This window comes from Caloenas nicobarica, chromosome 2 (genome assembly GCF_036013445.1).
Source record: "Caloenas nicobarica isolate bCalNic1 chromosome 2, bCalNic1.hap1, whole genome shotgun sequence".
NCBI lineage: Eukaryota > Metazoa > Chordata > Aves > Columbiformes > Columbidae > Caloenas > Caloenas nicobarica.
This window is the reverse complement of record NC_088246.1, coordinates 119,662,266-119,686,574: the sequence shown is the minus strand read 5'-3', so window position 1 is coordinate 119,686,574 and position 24,309 is coordinate 119,662,266. Positions and strand designations below refer to the sequence as shown.

General features: G+C 40.5%; 1 protein-coding gene across 1 annotated transcript in view; it reads left to right on the top strand.

Moving 5' to 3' along the window:
- GAREM1 (GRB2 associated regulator of MAPK1 subtype 1) overlaps positions 1–24,309 on the top strand; it is a 104,523-nt gene that overhangs the window by 23,831 nt on the left and 56,383 nt on the right. The gene's annotated exons all lie outside the window — the stretch shown is intronic.

The following is a 24,309-nucleotide window of genomic DNA, read 5'->3' as shown; positions in this document are numbered from 1 at the left end:
TGTTCAGTCAAAGATGGAATGGGTTTTACACTTCATTGCATACTCAAGCTGGAGGGGATTTTTTTAATATTTCCATGTTAAAAGCCAGGGACCCTTAATAATACTGCAGTTTTACACTAATCCTCTGTGGTAGTTCCTTGTCACTGTCTGCCTTTTTGGATGATGCAGTAATGCTGTTTTTCCAAGTAAATATGATGCAACTAATCCATATTTATTTTATGTTTTCAAATTATTTTTACTTTCCTAGGAAATTGTTTTTAATACTGTTTCCTACTGCTTAATGTCCTTATTTACAAGCTGAATAGAACAATACTATATGAGTGGGAAGTGCTTATCTTACTGCAGTAGATACAAAAATTTCAAAAGCTGGAAAGTGTGAACTGGAAGAGCCATGGCTACAAAGCAGATACAGGGGCTTAATGTTTTACTCGGTTGTATGTATAGCCAGTTATCAATTGAGTAATTTACTCAGCTCTCTTAACAGCCTTCTTTAAAATGCTGGTGCAACGAGGGTGTGCTGAGTTGTACAAGAGCTGACTGAAATGCTTTGTTTCAATCTCACCAGTGCTGCAGCTGAAGCGATGCACCCTGTTTCAGTGATGAAACTTATTCCAGTTGCCTTCTTACATACTCTTTCTCCTTGGAGTTCACTTCTGTAAGGTTATTTTTTCTAAGACATATTTAAAAGATTTGGTATGATGGCATATAGTGTCGTAATATATGTGGCTTTAAAATTCTCTGAATTCAAACTTTCTAAGTATAAACAGGTTCTAGTGCTTGTGCTTAGTAACACTGTGGGTTGTTGGGGTTTTTTTCTCTTTTTTTCTGTTTGTTAGTTTGTGGTGGTTGTTTTTGGTTTTGTTTGTTTGTTTTTTGTTTGGTTTGGTTTGTTTGGGGGTTTTTTTTTTATACCTCTGGGCTGCATAAGCTTCAGTGCCGTGACCAGATAAGTACTTGGCTCTCTTCAAACTGAATGGTGCACTTTAAAATCCTCACTGTGGTTCCTGGAAGAAGGAGAAGAAAAAATAAACTGCTTATTGACATGAAAGAAGATTGGATCTTAAGAAGTTTACTAAAGCTCGGTTCTTAATTTTATAAGAAATTAACAAAGATCTGCTAAGCAGGGTTTCCTTACTTATCATACATAGCTTAAGTTTACATAGATACCAGCAAAATCGAAATCTGTCCCCTGAGATATTGCAAAAGTATCAATGTGTTTTTCTTCCTGGCTTGTGTTAGTGCAGGAAGAGAGTGTGTGTTCATTCAGCAGAACATGTTTTGCTATCAAACATTCTCCAGTAAGTTCCCTGCCATAAACCCCTTGTTAAGGAGATGAAAATACACAAAAGTTCAGGAACCACCATGTAGTGAGGGCACACACTGAATATGTGATGAGCTCTGATGCTGCCAAAGGAACTTTGGAACAAAAACAGTCAGTGCTCACTTGCAGTACCAGAGCATGTCTGATGAGCTTGCCTACAAGAAAGGAGAGATGTGTCTAAGCACGTGCAGGTTTAGTTAGAAAGCACTCCGGAATCATAATATTTCTGAGGAGAACATGCTGCTTCCGAAAGGTAGAACTGTCAGGCAGCAATTGCAGGAGAGAACTTCCCATCTTTGCCCAAAGCACAAGTAGAATAGTTAATGGAATGTTTACATGGGGCACAGCCATTGGGTTTTGGTTTTAAAGAGGGGCTTTTACGTCCTCATAGGCAAATATTTGTGAACTGTACAGCTGTATAAATTTTGGATTCTAGAACTGACTTTTTGCATGCTTTAACTTTTAAACTTCGGTCAGGTAAAACGTGTATTATGAACACACAGTTGACATTAGTGCTTTACTGCCTACCAAAATGACCCTTAGACATTGAATAAAAGAATTCATTTTAAATTACTTTCCAGGTTTGTTTCTGCTTTAATGGAGTAACTTTTTTCTTTTTTCTTTTTTTTATTCTTTTTCTCCCTGGCAGAATTTTAACGTAGCAAATTGCAGCATGATTTTGGTTGCAATGGTTGAGCAGGAAGGGAAGTTGAAACTGATGTTATTCTTCTGAGATTATGGGCTTAAGTACCACAAAGTCATCACTCATATATATGAGTATGAAGTAAATCTTATCTTGCTACTTGCTAAATCAGGTTTTGATACACTTATTAAATGTAAATACAATAAAGCCTTATTAAAGAAGGAAAATATTGTATTTTACATTTAAGTGAAATCTCATTAACAGAACCTGAGTTCTGCAGTCCCGCCGATGGTCCTTTCCCTACTGGAAAACTGCTACCCTGGTTGTTTCTGTTAAGAATGGCCGACATGGTTAATTTTTGCTGTTGCTGTCAAAGAACAGTCATATATGACAGCTGTTAGTCTAACAATTCCCTCTTGAATACTCTTTCCAGTCTGCTTCTCTTTAGAGTAAAAGCTGAAGTTAATGTAGCATCGAGTTCAATGTGTTTCTGGCTTCTAAAACAAAAGAGGTCTTCACATGCATATGGAATGGAGAGTGGATCAAAATTACTGTCCTGATAGTGCCCTGTCTTGACGTGAGAGAGCAGACTTCACAAGAGCGCAAGGTAAACCATCGTAACGTATGGACATTGCTTTTGCTCTCCTCAGGTACCCATAATTCACACTTGATACTTAACAACAAGGTCTTACCAGCTTTCTGTCTGAACTAGTTTTATGTTGTTCCTGATGCTATGATATCCTTAATACTAAATTTCTACTCTAAAAGTGAGTGTGTATCATCCTTACCCCCCTGCTGGTGTCAAATGTTACCACTAGTTTTGCCTTAGGCAGTTCTGTAATCTTTACCTTGATAAATGTCTCCCTTAGTAGCCTCTGGAAAATACCATTTTATGATCTGATTTGGAAGATACAGGGCATGCTGGCAACTTGCAGAACTAGACTTCAGTGTGCTGCTGCTCATCAAGAGGAAAGCCTCTTATTCCCCTGTGCAGAGGTAGCTGCATGGGAAGATTTGTCCCAGGGGTGTTGATGGCCATGTCTCAAACATATTCTGTGATAACTGAAAGCAACTGAAGTCATAGTCTGGGACTTGAACACTGTGGTCCTCAGATGTTGCCTGACCCTTCTTGTGTTACCTTCCAGGGCTATATAGCTCAAAATTATCAGAAGAGTTTTGGAGGATTCATGAGCTCTAGCTGCAGAGGTCTTCTGCTCTGACTCTAAACAGCCCGGTTCAGTCCTGCAGACACCCATCCTACAGTTCCTTATGTGTGCAGACTACCGATTTAAAAGTTGATGGAGTTCGATGTCGTTGCTTAAAACTTGCTGTATGGACAAAGCAGCACGGAGGGCTGCAGGATGACCCACGTGTGTGTGTGTGTGTGTACTACACAGTGTAGTCTTTTCTTTCAAAGACGGTGCTAGCATTGGTGAGTGTATGCAACAAAAGATAAAGTACTTGGGGATCGGTTGGCAGCATCTAGATTATTTTGCCCCAAATACTCACTACCATGTTTAATCAAATCATAACATGACCTTTACTGTTTTTTGTTAGGGCCTTATCTCTCCTGTTGCAACTGATGGTTCATTTGTCTGTTTGAGGGTTTTTCCCTCCTAATAGTAAAACTGATCCATTGAAATTATGTTTAAAAAAAAAAAATCCAAACCCCTACCATTTTTTTTTGTTTAAGCTTCTACTCAGCTTTGTCCAAGGTTTGGAGGGAATACCTCTTGCATCAGTGCTGCCATCTGTGTGCTCATAGGAGGCAGCTAATAAAGAAAATACTTTTATTAAGGTATTAGAAAGTAACACCCTGTTCCAGGGTGTGCCATGCTGTAACACATCCGGAGTGTTGGAAATGCTCTTCTTGTGAACTCACACCTCCTCGCCTCACAGTGAAGGTGTGCAATTGCTAATGCAGAGTAATCGCTGGTGCCCTGTCCAGTTGCTTACCTAAGTGTGCTGATAGCTTAATTAATGTCTTTTAAATGAGGAAATATAAAACTTTGTCATGTGAACCTTCTCAGGTGGGGCAGCGGGTGGGAATGAGTCAGAAGTCCCTTCTCTGGTATTAGAACCGGTGTACGATGAATGTCCTACTGAAACCTGTTTCTACTAGTTTGATTTGTTAATCATGGAGCGGTGCCTGATGGGCCTGCTGCTCATTCTGTCCTGGTAACACAGAGGAAGATGCTCTCTGCAGGTCTTCTCAAGAGTGAACTTGCCTTTGCCACCTTAGAGCAGGAGAGCTTCCAGAGATTTCGCAACGTGCAGCTGCAGAAGTGTCTCTCTCCTGTCCAAAGGCATCCCTGCCTCTGAGACACAATTTTGTGGTCTCACCAAGCCTACTGCTGCCCACTCTGGGATAGTCAGACATCGGATGCTGAGGGAGGAGAGTGCTGAAGTATGGTGTGAGTTAGGCATCTCCGAGTTGTCTTGAGATGGTGACAGCAGCTGCTCTTGCTCAGTGCCCACCCTGAACCAGTTTTACCCGAGATCTGGAAGAGCTTGGATTTTGACTTTCATGATACTGAGCACTCTTAGATGCTTATAGTATGTTAGGTCTTCTGTAAGTATACTGTACGGCTCTCTTCTGGAGAGACAAGCAAACATTAGACCTTTGCTTGATGACTTTATGGTATCTGCTACCAACTTGTACTACTCTGGAGACAGAGGAGTGCTTCCCTGTCTTACATCCAGTTTAGCCTCTTCACTCCATCAAGTGCAATTTAATAGTGTCTGCTGGTCAAGGAAGGTGATGTTGGACAAAAAGCCCTTTGTCTGGGGCTTTGCCTGCCTGGGAACAGCGGGTGGTGCCAGGGAGAGCTCAGCCTGTTCTGTGTAAGTGGAGCAGTACAGCTCTGATGGGGTAACTTTTAAGTTCAAAGAGGTGGGTGAGATCTAAGACAGGGAGGGACACTGCTCTGGAGCAGAGAACTTAAGTGATTCCAGCCAACAGGTACACCACTCCTTGATATGAAGTAATGTTTTGCATTTTAATTTGTGTTCTGCTTTGAACTTAACCCGGCACTCAGCTGTCACGTTCTCCTGGGGCTTTTGTGCTGTAGAACTGAATATAACTTGTAGAGAACAGGACCCAAATGTGGTGCTTCTGAGAGAGGCAGGCTGCCACGTGTCTGTAGGCTGGTAAGCGATGAGTGAATGTATGTCCTCGGAAGAAAACAGAACAAAATGCTTAACATCATGGTACCGAAGTTTTGTTTTGTTTTTTTCTTGAAAAAGGTTGTGTCATCTGAAAAGCAGTTACAGGTTTGAAAGCTTTTCGTTGCAGGTACTGCCAATAAATGCACTGCCACCAGCATATAGTCTTCACACTTCTTAAAAAGCAATATGACTTTTGTAGCTCCGAATACTTGACTGTGTGAAGTTTCCTGAGAATCGCAACTCTTTTCTCCCTGTAAACCAATAGAAGAAAGTCTGTTCGGTATAGAGTAGTGCCTGGGTATTGCAGAGCGAGAGGGCACTTGTTTTCATGAGCAGTGTGTGCCTCTTCAGCTGTATGTCTGAGATCAGTAATGTCTGAAACAGTTGTAATTGCCCTTATAGCATCTTCCATGCTTTTTCTGCCAGGGAAATGATTAGGCTTTAAAATATATTTATCTCCTTGCTTTTAGTTTAAATGGTCTGTCCATTTTCCCTACCAAAGGCTGAGTTTTGCTCTTGTAGGCAATCACACCTTTGTAGTCTGGAAACTGTCTTCATATTCCTGAATTTTTCAAACCTGTACCTCTGAAATAATGGATGAACTGTTCTTCCATATGTGAGCAAATATCTATATTCTTCATTTTTTATTTTTTTTTTTTCCCCCACAGAGTTACCTCCAACAAGTTTAGTTGTGGTCAGATTTCTCTGTGATCCTATCTATTTATTATTCCACATTTCTGTGCCTATTTAAATTCTGGCAAATGCCTCTCAATTGATGTACAGTGCAGTATCAAATCACAGGATCAAAATGCAGGCACTGAAGTTGCTGGCAAAAATTACTTACTTCTTTTGCACCTGTGTGTGCAGATATTCTTCCTGTTCCCTCATCTCCCCCCATTATCCAGTCTGGTGAAGCAGCAGCTTTTTCCTTAAATTTCATGAAATATTCCCTTTTTGTCTGACCACCTGTATTGAAGAATCTCTTCTACTTTACATTTTGTTTTATAACTATTAGGAATATATACATATGTCTTCCCATATTTTTTTGTTTGCTTGCTCCTTTACTTAATTTTTGATTAAGCAGTTTGTCCTGAGCCCAAGGAGCACTGAATATATACGGTAGTTGCTTTCTAGTATCATGCACCGGCAGCTTCCCAGAATGCAAGCTATGGATGAGAAATACCTTTTCAGTGTAGGGAGATGGTTCAAATTTAGCTTCTAGTGAAACAGCAGTATGCAATTCTTCATCAGGTTGCACTGCTGACAATTTTCACTCTCAACTTCATCTCTCTCTCTCGAGTCAGCCAGACTTTTTTGCAGTGTCTAATTTACTTAAAGTTATCATCCTCATAAATTAAAATCAGAGGACTGTGAGACTGCTTCTGTCTTTCTGTGTATACAACCCTGATGTCTATGAGAGATTTCGGGAGTCACGTACAGAATTTGTAGAATTTGCTTGAAGTTCAGTTTGGCTGGATGTATCAAAGTTTGTGTTCAGCCTTCTGGTGAAACCAAATCCAACTCTGTTTTAGTTCCCATCCACTTTCCAGTTTTGCTGAATGTCTGAAATGGCTGTAGTGTCTGCAGCTCTCAAAGGCTTCTGCTCTTTGATGTAATGAGAACAGTAGAGTTAGTCCACAGGGTAGTAGTATTCCAAGTAATGGAGGAAGAGTCTGATAATGTGCCAGAACTTCATGGTAAGTAAATACCTGCATTTTCTCTCTTGCTTTGCAACCTGGAATAAGAGTTTATGGTGTGCGGACACCAGTTTGTACTATAAAATTTGTTGTGTTTCATGGGATTTGCTTAGTTCCTTAAAGGGAAACAAAAATTTGTGATGATAGTCATATTTTTCAATACTATCTCAGTGAGATACAAGGTGGAAAGAGGTGTATACTTTTAGATACATCAGTCTTGCTCTTCTCTACTTTGACTTGAGCATGAGTATAATCTTACCCTTGTTTAAAAAAATCTAAGATTTGCCTAAGCATTGAACTTTCTACATTTTATTTGTGAGAAGGGAGAGGGAGTGGGAGGAGAGAGGGAAAACCTGCAGTACAACTGATGATTTGAAGTATCACACGTTCCTCTCAGACTTTCACAGTTTTTGGCTGTTACTTTAAGTCTGCAGACTTGCAACTTGCTGAAATTCAGCTGTGACCTTATAAGCATCCACTGTAAGGTGTGGTGTTGTGTGTTTGTTTGTTTTATTTGCTTGTTTCTGATCTCTGTGGGCAGCAAAGAAGCTCATCCGGGTTGCATCAATTAGGGAAAAAACCTCTAGAGGCTTGTACAAAAGAAATTAACTGGGGAGGGTGACTTTTTGAGAGATTGCAGTTGAGAGTAGGGTAGAATAGCAGCCAGGAAACTGGTTCCCAGAAGACTGGGAGGTGGGCTAAATCGCAGCTGATTTGCTTGGAATTGCTTGATTTACTTTGCCTTATATCTCCGCTGGTACAGTGGAGCACCAGGCTCATTTGTCTGACGCTAGAAAGACTTAAGTGCTTGGGAGAAAGGTCTTAAAAGCTGCCTAACTTAACCACTGGGAGGCTGAGAGGGAAAGGCTGATCCCCAACTGGGAATTTGAGGTGTATTTAGGGCTGCACTCGAGGTTCCGCTCTGGTCCCACGTCGCTGACCACTTGAAGCTGCACTAAGTACTGACTACAAGGAAACTGGGAGTGTGGCTCCTGAGTTCCCACGAGGAAGCTGTTCTCCTCTTTGACAAGATATAACTTAATCCTTTAAAAGGAAGGAGGTGCATGAATGACACAGCATAACCAGCTGCTAATCTTCTGCCAGCGAGGCTGGGGTAGGGACGAGCTGCCTGTTTCCAGGTGCTGAACAAGGCATGAATTAAGTATGAAGCTGCTTCACCCTTTCCTACCCTGGAGTAGATATTCAGGCACTGAGAAAACCGTACAGTTAAAAAACTTTAAGGGTAGTTAGGAGCTCAAAGAGGGTCTGTTACTCTGTGGTCTGTAGTCTGGAACTTCACAGCTGTTTTCCTAAAGTAGGAATTTTACAGATTTAATGCCTCTTGTCTGGCTTCAAAGTTGACCCTTGATAGGAGAAGAGAATAAAGAGAAGGCAGTTGTGAAGGCCAGGGTCACTGTTTAATCAGTAAAAAAAAAAAAAAAAAAAAAAGTGCTTTCCCTTCTGTGCAAACCTTGAGGAAGAATTTCTATGAAATCTGTTTGAGCTGAAAAGTGGTATGTTTTGAGTTGATAGTCCATATGGAGAATGATGCCTTTTGTTAATCTCTTAAGTCTAGAGCATGAAACTGGGGTTTGTGTTTTCATATGAACAGAATAGCAGGTGTAGAAGAAAGGGAGCACATGTCACTGTGTCACTGCTATGAAACCCGTGCAAAGAATGACACAGTCACCAATGTGACTATCCTATGAGCCTTATTCTTCTCTGGATTGTAGTGCATGCTAGTAGCACATAAAGAGTTTTGCTGAGAAGTACAATTTTTAATGCTTAGGGAATCTGAATATGGTTTACTGCATACTTTATTTTTTAACTTCATTGGCTGCCTGTTCTGCCTTTGGTTTCAGTTTATCTTGCGTTTATCCCCCGTTTTTGCTTTACCGATATTCTGACTTGTTACGTGGTCTAAGTCTGCATGGGAATTTGGGAGGCAAGAAATTGCCACGAGCTTCCTATGATTAGTCTAAGAAATCTCTTTTAGACTGACTGTCCCTTTCGCTTCTTAGGGCTGGAGGGGAAACTGTTACAACGGAGCTAACAAGCAGGGCAAAAATTATGTCTTTCCCTTCTGTAAATACACAACCCAGCTGGCAGGAATGTAGAGCAGGGTTTTTGGTAGGTTGTGTGTGTTTGGGAGAGGGAGCTACAGGGAAATCTGTTGCACAGGATGATGTAATCTTGTGAATTTTTGGATGCCCAGACTTTTCCCACCCCTGTCCCCCCACCATGGAGCCAGTATTTGCTGCTCAAAGCAACCGATAGGAAGTGCGGTAGGAATTCTTCGGTCAGCATCCTCCCCATGGAAACCAACACACTTCACGTCTGGGAAGGAGAGCTGGTCACGTCAGTGCTGCCTATTAAAGCAACTGACATCACAGATGTCTTAAGCTTCAACTGAACTACTGTACCGATTGGTGCCAATAGGAAAATAAAACCGTGGTATTTAAGCCATGTAGAACTCTGTTTATATGGAGAATGTAATTTGTGTGTTTAATTTAGCCTGTGATCCAAGGCAGTAATTCTGCTGTGTCAGGGAAGGGCACTTTTGTGAGCTTTGAAACTTCGAGGAGTGGAAAAACTGGCTTTTTGCTCTGTCGGGAGCTGTTATGCAGAGGTTTTCTGTTCTCAGTTGGCAGAGGCTAACTTATTTCGAGGGTGGTGGGGAGAGCTGTTAACACTAATAGCAAAGGTGACCATTTTTAACTGGATGGGAGAAACATGAACATTTAACTTCTCATTCTGAAGGACGTAAGCATGAGAGGGAGACTGAAGCCTGTACTTATTTCCCTCACAGCTTTTATGTATAGATGTGAAACTCAACTTCTGCTCTTTGCCTTTACTGCAGATGAGACTCGACTCTTCTTTTGAACCAGAGCGTGCAGTTTGATCCCAAAGGCAGGCAGAGCAGGGGCAAAGAAGGAAATACAATGTACATGTGTATACTCTGCAGGGGCTTTCATGAGTGTTCTCAGACTAGGAACACCTGGCTGGTGAGCCACCTGTCACAAAATCTATGACACTGACAGATGCCACTGTCATCTTGGATGGTCGATAGCCTATATGGAATAAGACGGACCTTTTAAATCTAAAGGCTAAGATTATGTTTTTCGGGGAAGTCACCTTCACAGCACGCTCTTTAAATATTTGTCAGTGGTTCAACCTTTTCCAGTTCATCTCACATGAATTCTGTATTGCAGCAAACTGGGAATAGCCAGCCAAGGCTGGCTGGCTGTGTTTGGGAGACTGAAATAGTTCAAGCTGGCTGCGTCTGTTCCTTGTTGCTTTATTTCATGGTGGTCACCTGATCCCCCTTTTGGTGTATGTGTGGACCAACTCATCATGTGAAAGGTCCAGTTTTCGTAATGATGGTTGCACACGTGCATGAAAAATAGAGAGGCACATGTGATTAGGATGTACAATCACATCTGAAGGTTTCTGAAGATCTTCATCAAAATGATGGGAAGTGTGTTTGTTGTCTTCTGCCAAAAGAATGGGTGGGGTTTTTTTGTTGTTGGTTTGTAGGATTTTTTTTTTTTTTTTTACCATTAATAACCTTTCAAACATAGTCAAGTATGAGATATGTATCTATGGAGGAGTAAAAGAGTCTTCAGCAAGAAGTATTTATTGGGGAAAGCAGTCTGTCATAAAATGCTGCATGGGCCTCTGTGTTTCCAAGCTCAAAAAATAAAGGTTATGTAGGCTGAGTGGAACTCGTATGAAGGTTGATGGGAAAAGTGAAACCTTGGTGAGATGGATGGGCAGGGTGTCTTCCATAATCCAGTTCTTTAGCTACTGTGTCCCTGTTAAATTAATTGCTAGGGTTCGAAGTCTTTGGGGAGAATTATGACATTTATTACACAAATGGCATTGCCAAAAAAAAAAAAAAGAAAAACAAAGTAGTGCTGTGTCTAAGATGCGTGGGTCTGAGTTGAGAGATTCTTGGGAGTGTGACTTGGAAACCCACAACTACCTGCTGGGAAGGATGCGTCTCTCAGAGTTGTTATAAGGGAAGGGCTACAGCATATCTGAAGGTGTGAGATGAGCAATACTCTGAGTAGGAAGGAGAGTTGCAGTGTGATAGTAAATCAGCTTTAGCCTTCTCTAGGCGTTGTTGGGCTGTTAGGTGGGGAAAATGGTCATTACTTGTAATGGTTCATGGTATCGTTTTTTTTCCTGTGAAGCGCTTTCGGATCCTCCAGGAGGACAGTTGCTATAGAAACATAACATGTTAATTTAGACAAACTTTCTAGCTAAAATTAATGGAGAACCTGAGTTTGACTTCAGACTGGTAGAGTGTTAAAACAGTATGTAAATAGAAGAGAGATTGACATTTACAGCAAGATTTCGTATGCATATGTTTCTATCTGAAAAACTGCTTTATCTGGTTCTAAGGGGCTGAGAGATGCACATGAAATCCTGGGGGGTTGTTGGTTGGTTGGTTGTTTTCCTTTTTGTCAATTGGATTCCTGCTGACTGACCACTGTTCCATTGCAGGAAGCCTAATAGATGGATGCCTGGGGGTTACCACCCCAGGAGACAAACACAGGTGGCATCCACACTGCTAAAGGTACATTGCATGGACCCAAAGCTCTGCAAGAGCTGTTCTAGATGGAAGGCTGGGAGATGATGTGCTTGTGCTGCCTTCCCAATCTGGGAGCACAGGACACAGGCTTCTCGATGGCAGACAAGCTTGTCAGCTTACACTCCTGTAGTCATGGTGCTGGGTGTGGGAATGAGCGGTCGCAATGTTAGGGAGGTGGTAAGGAGGGAGAGGAACGAGAGGGAGATGGTGGTGGAGCGGGGGAAGCAGGAGACAATAGCAGTGGCAGCCTGGGTGGCGGTGGAGAGCGGGAGTAGGTAGAGGTGGTGGGACTGGGGCTCCCTGCAGGAGTTTGGGAGATCCAAGGATGAGGTGCTCTGCCAGTCCCATTTTGGGATCTGGGCTCTCGTTTCTCGCTCTGAGCACCAAGTGGTTCTCAATATTCTCATGCTTAGGAAAATTTCTGGTACGGTTTTAACAAAAAGTTGCTCTGCTAATCTGCATTTCTGGTTAAAACTCTAATGACTAGAATTAGTCTGTCTAGAAGAAAGAGACATATGGCAAACAAATGGCCCTTTTTAATGAGCTTCCCACTCAGCAGTTGGCTGCTCATCCGGTTTGTGTGTGGCACAGTCTTATAGCAGCATCTTATTGCCAGAGAAAAAAAAAATCCTGCAACCTTTTGGTGGGTTTTCTCTCAGGGAAAGGGAGAACAGATCATAATGAAAGTGTTAGTGAAAGACAAAGCCTTACGTTACCTTCCTCAACAATTTGTTACCAAAATTTAAGAAAATGTTTCCAGAACCTAGTTTTAGAGAGCTGGAAGACACCCAGTTCCTTATGTCTCAGTCGTGGTTGAGTGCCATATGTACCTTTTTGCAGCATGTGGGGTTTTCTAATGATAAATAAGTAACATAATGCCTGACTTCTGAAAGTCACAGTAGTCCAAAAGGCCACAGTAAGTGATTGCAGCTGGTCTTTAAAATCCTGTTAAAATTAATTTCATTAAATAATTGATGGAAAATACTGTGGTAGCTAGTAGTAAGTCTGGAGGATTGATGGGAACATTGTTCATAAACTGTAGGTGCCACCAGTATGCAGGCATAAAATTTGTGATAACGGGTCTCTGCTGTTAGTAACAACTGCGTGACTGATCTAAGAGAAGTCCATTGCCGAGGTGTAGCTGTTTAAGGAGTCATGCAACTAAAAACTTATTTATGCCCAGCTTCGTCATTTAGCCTTAAGATTTCCCATGAACTCGTAGCAAGGTCAGGCTGTCCTTCACTTCACTTTGTCTGCTGAAGAATATTCTGCGCTATGGCAATGACTTTTAATATTGGATCTGACATTGATGTTTGCTCTCATATTGGAGTTACTTTGAGTATAGCAAACAGAGCAAACCTTGCTCTCCATCATCCTGCTACTGATCCCCTCTGAAGCTCTGCTTCATCTGATGTGCAGTAGTGCCACTTCTTCCAGCTGTGATTTCTAACACTTCTTTTTGCTGCTCAGTGATGGCTTTGAAAGTCCAAAGTACTTTGCCCCCCTCTGCTTGCAGCTGGGACTACCCAGCCCACAGCTAAAGAGAGAGGGCTGCTTGTGCAGGCTTCGGCTTTGAGCATTGCCACCACATGGTGGTTTAGTTGGATCCACTGTCACTGTTATAAAGAGGCTGGTTAAGTATTTCTGCAAGAAAGAGAGGTGTGGTTTGGACCTCTTTCAGCCGAACTGTCTGCAAGAAGAGTGGGGGGTACTGGAGGTCACTGGGGTGGTTGCAGCAGCAGAGTCCAACTAACCCTTCACCTGGCACTATTTACACTGTAGTTGCCATGAATAAAATTCTTGTTGCTCTTTCAGAAAAGGAAACTATTAGCAGCCACGATTGTGCGCATCTAGCTCTTTTGATAAGATATGAACTAGCCATTGCAATTTAAAATAACTTCTCCCGGTCCATCTTGTTAGCCGTGCACTTGTTATCTAAGCAGCCCGCAAAACAGGGCTGTTCCGCTGGCCTTGGACACGACCAGCTCTGGTGTCTGACAGACTGGTTTGCAATCTGGGAACGGGCTTTTCAGCTGGCCAACACAGTCTGGAGGGGATTTTTGCAGACAGTTAATCTGCAGTCTCGCAGGCTTTCTTCCAACTGTGCGCGTCTCGCAACGACTCTTGTGAAGTTCTCCCTGCCCAGACCTCGTGTGGACGCGCGCCAGCTCAGCGCGTACGTACAAACCTTCTCTGTGTCAAATTGCTGGTGACCAATTATAGCCGTACAATATGGAAGGGAGGAGGGGGAACGCATTCGAATCTCTGTATTTGCCAAGTCATATTATCATAGCAAGGTGTGAGTAATAGCCACCATATATATATATATATATATATACACACACACAAATGCCAGATCTCACTTTGATTTGGTTTCCAAGGTATCTGTATGCCAGAAGCCAGACTACTTGCAGATACTTCTTTGTGTGCGAGCAGTAAAAACTATTCAGTGTGAGTGGGTTGAACTTTTTTGGGGGAAAAATGTAAATATATTTGAAGGAAGTTATGCTCTGGTGGGCAGAATTGTCTACCTAATTTTATAATGTGGCTGAGTAAACTTTGTTCTTTGCTGTTGGGGTGCATGTAGGGGGATTTTTTAATTATTTATTTTATTTTTTAAAAATCTAGTTTTTCCATTGTAAACCATAAAGGGACTGTACAGTTTTATAGCATGGTGAATTAAATAGGATCGATCAGGATTTGGTAGGTCCTGCCGACTGTACAGTGAGTGGTAGAAAGTTTTTGCAGTGACCGATCCTTTCCTATCTGGGATTAAACTACTAAGGTATCTAGTTTATTTTCACTGTCTTGAATTCGTCTGAAAAAGGATAGAGTAAGCTTAATGCAACACAAAAGCAGAATTTTGAATTTTCCCTATCTCTGGCTACTCAAATAACCAAAAGAATTCTCTTTCGTATGCAGTTTTCAACAAAGCTACGGTGCTTTACACACTTCAAGGTGAATGAAATACTGAAATATATTAATGTCACAAATTTTAAGAACATAGAATAAAGTTAACTAGTGTGCTTAAGGGAGATGGGGAAAGAAGTCTGGGATGCTGTGAAATTCCTGTATGACAAATTGCCGCAGCTTGTACACACCTGAGTGGGAGTGCAAGGAAGCCCATGTTTCCATTAGAAAGTTTCTGCAAAAGTAGGTTGCAGTGGGTCCTTTCTATTTTGAAAAACTTCTAAAGGGAGCGGGGAAGGGGGTTGAGTCTTACAGTTAGAAACCTGGTGTTTAAGGCCTAGGGAAATCAAATTTATCTTCCTCAAGTCTTAAACACAAAACCACTGCATGAATGCTTCTGAGAGGATTGCTCTGCAATCAGTATCAGCTGCCTTGTTTAGTACAAGGCTACTTTCTCAGGGTAAGATCGTTTTTAGCTTTAAACGCTTGTTGTGCCCACAAGCTGCTATGATGGATAGGAGCTGTACTGCCTATAAATAGAGACCCTCACTTTGAAGGGCCTACATCATAGGAACCATGCATGTGCTTTATGTGCGTATTTCTAATGTTTGCTGTTGTGTGTGGTGATGATGGGTATTGATTACTTTTCATAGTGCGTAGTTACTGGTCCAGTCACAGTGATCTTTAGATGCATTTATAAAATAAAGTGGAGGAGAAAATAAGCATTACCTCCTGGGGCCCCACCTTGAGCAACAGTAAGTCTTGCTCTTCTCAGTCTGAATCAGATTTCAGCTGTTGCATTTTGAAAGGCAGCACTTGAGTAATTCTTGACTGTGCTCATAGTTTAGTTGGAGCAGTTTAAAACAAGCTCTCTTTTTAAGGGCTGATTTAGTTGTTTGTAAAGCTCAAAACCTTGCGTGGATAGCTATTTGGAAAAATAAAATGCAGGACCTGGTTGGTTAGCATTTGCCCTAGGCTTCAGTATCATTGACTTCAAAAGAAATCAACAACAGGCACAACTTGGGCTGGTTTTGGCAGAGGAGGCTTTTTGTTTCTTGCTTTCCTCAGTTGGAGGGATCATCTTGGGAACAGAGGCAAAATACTTTGACTAGCATGGCTATAAATGTTAGTCTCCCCTCCAGGAATTCTCTGTACTAAACAAATAAACAATAAAAAAACTGTTTAAAAAATTTGTCCTTTTATGTGAGGAGCCATTAGAACAAAGACAAACACACCCTCTTACCTATGTCCTCAGACCATTTCTCTGAAATGGATTTTAAAATAACCTCGTGTGCTTATTTCTTACGGCTGGGGTCTGTTTGTGGGATGCAGCCACAACTCCATATTGCTGCACGCCAGAACATGTTATATTGGGGCTTCTTAGACCAGGTGAGTTTCACAAGTCAGTTATGCTTAAAATTAACAAATTATTTAACTCAGAAATTTGTCTTGAATGATTGTAGTTCCAAGGCTCAGTAACCCTCATCAGGTAATTCTTTACATCTGAAAAGCTCATCAGTCTTTCATCTTGATAATTCCTTACTGGAGGAGAAAATTCTTCTTTCTCTGCTGTAGGAGTGTGGTTATGGCACATGGGTGATATCAGAACTTTTGGGTAATGTTTGGAGTAAGTGAAAACACAAGCAGCATCAAGGAGGGATTAGGTGAAGCTTTTCTTAACTGACCTCTTAGGTCAGAGGAAAACTCTGTTATAAGTAATATTGCAGAGGTATGTAACATTTCCTGAGTTGAGCCATGGATTTTTTTTTTTTTTTCCAAAAGAGTAATAAAAGTCCCCCTAATATCAATGGGAGCAGAGCTAGAGTACTGAGAAGGGCTCTTAGGAACAGCCTGCTTCTACGTATTTGAAAACACTTGTATTCTCTGGTGTTCTGCTGATACTACCATAGTTTAAAAAGCGAAAAATACAAGGAAGCAATGTGGGTGACTTCTAGCTATTTGAACACAATGCCCTGGGTCTAGGGGCTCACTTCCATGAGAGGAGGCAGAGACTACAAATAGCAAGGTTTCAAATCTTATTTAGAAACAACTGAGATCAAAAAGCATGATGCCTTAAACTTTGAAGCTTAATCTAATGGCTATAAAGGAATGTCCATCTATATCTGTATAGAAAGAAATTATAGCAAAATCAGTTTAATGCTCAAGGGTGGATGTGAAGATGCTTATATTTGTTTAGCTGAGTCCATATTAAATGTAGTTTGGTTGTAATAGCAGCAACAACAACGTGTACTTATAAATTCAGAGTCTGAAAGTACAATTATTAATTTTAAACACACTGAATTAGGCACTCCCAGCCACCCACAGCAAGGGATTTATGGGTGTTGCATCTTGGAGCATCAAATCTAGGTTCCTTACTCTTAGCTGCTATGGCTCAGAAACATCATAGGAGTGAGAAACTGTATAAATGTGATTTCCACTGCAAAGAGCAGGTGTGAGAGCATATACGAAGGACTTGTATTATTTTAGAAGAGTACCTATTCTTGTAAGAGTTGGGCTGCAGACTGTTTGAACCATATCCAATCAAATATTTGGAAACAGATGCACTCAACTGTTGTTTCTCCTCTCTTCCTTTTGAGTAGATACAATTGCACATATTAAAACTAGCTGATCAAGATTAATTTTGTATACTAACTTTTTAGTTGGAAAAAACCCGACAAAACCAAAAAAAACCCACACCACCCAAACTGCTGGTTTTCATAAGTAGTCAAATACTTGTTTTCATGGCCCTGTAAATTTATAGAATTTTTCATTGTCAATGAAACATATATGGTGCAGAAGTCAATAAAACAGTAAATGTAAAATAACACAGTACTGTTTCCATGGATGTCTTCCAGTCTGTTAGTGGATGTTTTGGTGGAGGTTTTGGTCTTATCTTTTCAATTTCTTGTACAAACTTTTCTACATAGGAGTTATCACTTATGATTTGTGGAGACCTAATAACTACAACATTTGACTATTCCAGAACAGTCAACAAATAGAGATGACAAAATTTTGTCTGCAAACAGTTACAGATGTGAGAGTTTAGACCAACATGGAAATCAAACTTTGGGTGTCGACACCAGTATTCTTTTAAATAGTGTAAACAACCAGACAGATTATTCTTAGCAATGATTTACAAACCCACTAGAGATTTGATTGCATCCAGATTATAATGCAACATTTCCCTCTGAGCTGCAAAGTCAGAGTTATTTTGTCAGTAGAGGTTGTTAGATTGCCACTATTTTTTGCTGTCATTTTGAGCTCTGTGTGGTATCACCTTAGTTTTTCTAACTGCTCAACAATCTCATGTTAACTAACACAAAATTAAACAGGTGAAGAACAGCTGAGTGATTCCTAAACTCCTGTAGAGATTTGTTAAATTCCCCCAAAAGAAAGAAAGGAAGAAAGCATTTCTTTTGTGCTTGGCAAATACTTTTATTGGAATTTTTCCCTGTTATGCTATGAGACTGATTTATCTATTTATTTACTTATTATTTACCCTGCAGATGTATTGGCTTCAGGCATTGGCGACTGACCCGAGTTATATTTGTGGAGTTGATGTCTGTATTGTATTGATTGTGCTATTCCTAAATATAGCAAAGTCACTTTTAGACTTGTTCTCTCCCTCTCGTTTTGCAGTTGTTCAGAGATGCATGTTCTTCTGTGAGCTATTAAGCACCACTATCCTGCAGGCTCAATACCTTAGTGTTTAGGTTTTGAGTAAAAGTAGTAGTTTAAAAATATTTTTATGCTGTAGTTGAATAGCAGAATTTTTTTTAATAATCTTTTTGAATAGCTCTTAACTGTGGGCATAGTTTTTAGGCCATTTTAAAAAACTTACCACTTCTCTTTCATTTTGCCATTAACTAGACCTATACAGTAGTTGGCAAAGGTCATTATTACTTTTCTAAAAAGTTATGGGTAGATGGTCTTAAAAGTTGTTTTGTGTTACAATAAATCTTTCTTGAGCCCAAAATGTTGTCAATAGGTTTTCTATGGTTTGTTCAGTTCTGTAAAGCTTTCCAGTAAGAGACTACTTGTTGTTAGTCTTGCAGGATAAAACAGTGGGTCATCCTGGTTGTTCTTTGCAAGATGACTTTCTTTCCTGACTATGAATGTGCTGTTGGAGGTTTTCTTCTGGATGCATCTCAACTATTTGGCCCAGCCAGGAGAAAACAGGAGAACTTCGCAGGTGAAGCAGGAAGGTGGATGAGACTGAAGGTCCCCAGGCTGGACATGTAGCAAGAATTATAACCCGTGGCTGGATAAGCAGCTTCTTTAAGATGAGACACGCTATGTTTTTGTAGACCAGATGGTGCAGCCTGAGACAGTGTAAGATGAGGAATTTCTGACTTTGGGCTGAAGGACTCATGTGGCCTTGTCCTACAGAGGCCCCAAATTAGGGATAGTAACTAAGCTAGCCTGATTGCGAACAGAGACCAGGTTTAAAAGTACTTGGTATCTGGCTAGAGAGGAGTATTTGTGAGAACAGTTGTAAATTGGTACTGAGTAGCAATGTATTCTTGGGCACAGATCCAAAACTAGAAGAGCATCATGTAGTTGCAATGGAAAATGTCTGTCCAACCACTAGCATCTCAAAAGCAGCAGCAGCAGCTTTTGGTTACATAGCACCGGAATCTGAATTTAAGTTCTGTTCATGTGCCCCAGCTGTGCCTCGACTCCGTAGTTGTCCTGTGGGCTGGACCACTGGCCCTGTGGAGGTGACCCATGGCTGGCACATGGCCACTGATGGCCCAGTGGGACGCTGCTGCTGCTGCAGAGCAAAGTGGGACACCTGCTATGAGCTTGCATGCTACTTCTCTTTGGTAAACAGAATGTAAAGCACTAGAGGAAGTAGTAAAGACAATAATTTATAATCTTAAATCCATGATGTAATCAGGACGCTTACAAGAGGGGATTTTGTAACCATCTTTGCTGGTTTATTAGTATTATCTTGTATTGCAAAACTCTTCCTATTACTGGATCTGTTTGTAGGTGTGTTTATTCTTAGGGGTTGGGACTTTTCCTTTATCCACAAACTGAACTGTTCATGTCTGGTGTATTTACGTTACACCCATTTTGCCATTTTTGCGTCATTGAAAGATTCCAGTCTGCAGTTCAATATTCTTCTGCTGACCATATAGTATTACAACTGATTTGAGTCTGATTTATGACCACCTTCTTTCAAAAAACCAACCAACCTGGGTAGTCCATTTCTGCTAAAAATTCTTAATTCCATACCTTTTCCAGTCTTTTCTTTATCCTGCTGAAGCTAACTGGTAAAAATCCTTTTATTTTGTTTGCATGTTGACTGCTTTCACATAGATGTGGATTTGACGAAGCAATTAGTTGCAGCCTGCTTTGTGTCTAACAAATTGACAAAGGTTTTAAGCAGGACTGAAATCTAGCTGAGAAGGGCTTAGATCATACAGGTAAAGGATATGGATATGAATGAAAATGAAAATTTGTCAAGTGTTGCAGCCATAATATCTAAATGGTCATTAAAAACAAAAACCGTTGCTGATTTGTTGCCAAGTTTTTCTTCTGAAGTTTTTTTATTATTATTTATTTCTTTAACAGAGGTGGGAAAGATGCTTGGGCTGGATTTTTTTTTTCCCCTCATCTTGGAACCTAATACACCCAGAAGTACAAAAGTGTAATTCTAGCAACTTGTCTTCAAAAATGTAGTGATCAAAAAAATTCTAACCTTATGCTGCAAAACATTATAGACAACCAGGAAAAAATGCTTGTGTAAGTTCAGAAACCTTTTACCTGAATGAAACTGTGACTGGTCTTAAGCTGTGCTTAGTGGCTACTTCCAAATTAAAATAATACTTGAAGAAGCTGAGCAGAACATGGAGCTGTGGAACCATTTTTTATTACACGCCTAGTTTACGTACAGCTGACACCATTTCAAGAAACATGGTTTCATGTGTTTGTATGTATGTATATGCACGCAGTGATATCTGTGATGAATCGGCAGACGACAGCTCATTTTTTTACGTCTAATTCTTTTAAAGAAAAGTGAGTAGCTGTATCACATGGTTGATTTCAAACTTGGTTTAACTAATTAGAAAGCTTGACAATCCTTTTTTGTCTTCATAGAGCAGCAATAGTATCTTAAGCACCATTCAAATACACAGGCAAATTTTCTTTGCAGTAGGAGATTCTCATCCTACTAAAGGTGAGTGACAAAGGAGAGTGGAAGAGGAGATGGGAACCTGCTATATACATTTAGGGTTCTCTTTAGAGTTGCAGAGTTGGGGTTTTTTTTGTTGTTTAAGCTGGCAACCTCTTCCGCGAGTGAGCGATGCTTCCTGCCTCCCTTTCTTGGTAGGGAGCCCGCGTGTTCTGCCAGAAAGCAGCTGTCACTTGACACAATCTGTTCCCTACTTCGGCGTAGGCTGGCTGCTCAAAGGGGAGCTCTGTTGATTCTTACACATTAGGAGATTAGAGAGTGACTTCAACCTCCCTTGGTTATTAGGGCTTAAAGACCAGCTGCGGAATGAAATGTTTGGAGCCTGTATCACTAGCTTTCTTCAGCGAAGTGGGTCAGGGTTATGTGTTGAAGGAGGGAGGGGTATGCTGTTCTGACATCTACAGATGCTCTATCGTGGTAGATGCGGAGAGGGCAGAATTTAGGACTTTGGGGGTTTTTTTTAAGAGTTTATGAAGTGGTATTTTTTGTTTTGTTTCTTTGCAAGGATTGAAAGGTAAGGTCCATGTTTTTAGAATTGATATATTTATTATATGTGTATATGCCTGTGCATAAATAAAGTGTGCGTGCATGTATACACACACATATCTCTCTCTATATACGTATTTTTATATATATATAAAAAACTATGATTACTAATTACTGCCACCTCTTTTAGTGACCCTTAGCAATTCAGAGTTGTACAATGTTGCTGCTGAAGGCCAATTTCTTCTTACGGAACAATAACAGGGTAGTAATACAAGCTTCCTTAACAATAACAAATGAAGAAAAAAGTATTTCTGCAGAACTATTAAGTCTGTTTGGGTGGTAATGAGCACCAGAACCACATGCCAAGGCCTAGTTGCAAGGGGTTTCTGAGTTACGAGAGGCACTTGTATGGGAGTTTAATTCTCTAAAATAAGCCTCAATTAATAAAGGGTAGTACAGTGAATTTTTGCCATCTACTAAGTTGTCTGAGAGTCCTGTTTAAAGTGTTTCCTCAGGGCAACTTTGGGAGAGCCAGTAGTGCTTACCCCAATTGTATGTAACTATTGTACTTAAAGGTGAGTGCTCTGTTTTAGTGATTACCCTACAGACTTTCCAGTCTGATAAGAAAGTAACACTTGTGTTCTCCTGTGATCTTATAGGAAAGGTTGACTATATAAAATTCGATCCATTTGTTCTGTTAGAAAAGCTATTACAGACAACGTGTGAATGACTCCTGTCTTGGAAAAAGATGGAAATTTTCCAAAGAATGCAAATGGTTTAACAAACACCAAGTTGTCTGTTTCATTACAGCCTCATGCTGTAGTGACAAGTTGTGGTACTTTCTTAGTTTCTTAAAGAAGTGGTCTTCCTCTCCTTCAAGTTGTGAAGTTGAAGTTTGTCACAATAATTCAGGAAATTCATGAGTTCCACAGACATTGTCCATGAAAGTTTCAGCTGTTCAACTTTTTTAGAGAGCATGAGATCAAATCATTCTCGCCTCTCTCGCACCCCCTTCCCTTTCTTCTGTCTGTAAAGACTGTTTTGTTTGTATAGTTTCTTGGAACAAAATCCACTGACAGCAGTCTGTGCAGTAGATTTATTAAGCAAATACAGTAGCTCCTTCTGTAGCTTCCTTTCCTGTATCTCGCCTGTGACCCTTGGAGTTTTTCCAAGATAATGTCAGTCTTATGCATGATAGTTGGATACATTAATTATGCTTATGTGGAACAGAGCCCCTTAGACTTCCTTCATTCATTGCTACTCTTCACAAATCTTGCTGAGTTAACCAGTTCCTAGAGGTGTTAAGTTCGAAAGCAGAAGGTTTTTTAAGTTATTGCCTGTGGGACCGGCTACTAGTTGGTCTTTGGAGAACTAGCAGGGTGGTGACACTGTGCTGCTTCTTGTTTCCAACTTTTACCTAACAGCTGAAAATTAAAAATCAGGAGTGCCCTGGAGGCTGTCTCAGCACAGCAAACGTGTTATGTTGGTGGACAGACTTGTGGTGTTGAAAACAGTCATTGTTACTTCACTGGAGGGGGTGGACCATTCACCTGCTGTTGAAGTTGTATAGAGTTCTGCTTTTAATGTTATGTCTTTGAGCCATCTGAAGATGTTTTTTTCAGTGAAGATCCTGATACTTCTATGGCCAGTGTAAGTCTAATAACAACAACAAAAAAAAGCTTTTCACAATTGTATTAAATGTATTAAGATGGACCATTAAAAGTCACTACTGCAGAGGGAACAAACTTGGAAATCTTTTTCCCTCAAACTCTGTCATTTACTGAACTGTGAATACTCTTAACATAACTTCCGTAAGCCTCTGTAGGAAAATACAAGACAATTGGTAGAAAATGACAGGTGAAGAAATTAAGGGTCACACCTCACTGATTAAACATACTTGAAACAAGTACTCTAAGTAATATGATGATCACCAACCCATCCTCAAGCCAATTTAAAGATAAAGGTGTGGTTCTTCTCACCCTGTTCTGCTGTTGTAGGTGCGAGCTGCTTGGTGCTAGACAGCCCTGAAAATCTTCCCTGAAGGTGTCCATTGGGTACATTTTCACTTAGGTGCTGTATAAAAGCAAGAACTTAAGTGAAAATAGAGTTGAAATAGTGATAGAGATGGAGCAAACGTGGCAATCCTCAATGTTGACATCTTTCTTGTGACAGTGAGAATAGGAAGCATGGCAGCGTAGGAGGACAGAACTGGGGTTTGGTTACTAAATATGCTGATTGCTGTCAGTTCTCTACTAGTCTGATTCTTCCCTTGTGAACAGGATGTGCAGGGTTTGTGCTTCTTTAGGTTATTTTACATATTAAAACTGTAGCTGCTGTGCAGGCTGAAGTGTTTTTACATCAAGCAAAGGACCATGCTGGTCTAACTTAGATGATGAAACTTCTGTTTATGAGGATGCTTGATTGCGTATTGACTCAGTTATGCCTAGTTGATTGAGACGACACTGTACCAAATTAAAATTCATTAATTTGCATATTACTTCTGGACTAATCAAGAATAGCTATAATGACCAAGTACTTGATTTTATCATGTCATTACTCTGAAGCATAAACTTTCTGTAGTGTGTGTGTTACCTTTTGCTTAACAAGAATGGAGAAGGCTACATTTCCTAGCTCAGTTTTTCTGGAAACTTGACTTGAGTGGAGTTTTTGCTGAAGGTGGTATTTGAGGCTAGTGGATTGGCCTCATGATTTTAAAAGTAGTAGATGACAAATCAGAGTCTGTGGTGGATGTTGATTGCTACCAGTAAAAGGAATTGTTGGGGGTCTGCCAAAACACTCAGTTACATTGCTTTTTCCAGGTGTGTTTTTGTTTGTGAATTCTCCTGCTTTACTAAATGCATCCTAAGGGCTTTCCTGGAGATTCAGATACTGTTTGTAATCTTATAAATCAGTTTATAAACACATTTAATTAAAATCTGTATAAGGACCTATGGTGTGTAGGTAGTTATGACTGTCCTGCAGCCAATGAGAAAGATGCCTGACAACATCACACAGGTGGATAAATGTAAGTAGACTTGTTAAAGCATTGTCGTGGTTTGATTGCGGGGTGACAATAAAACCGTGGCAGCTGTATTGTTAACCCTCTCTCCCCTTCCCCCTTCAGCCCCTCCCTCTCCCCCCTTCCCACTAAGGACAGGCGATTGGGAGGGAAAGATGGACAGAGAGAAGAGAGTTGGAAAAATTTAAAATGTTTTACTAATGCTACCAATAAAAATAGAGAAAATAATGCAAAATACACAAAACCAATCTGTAAAGTCCCGGCAGCTG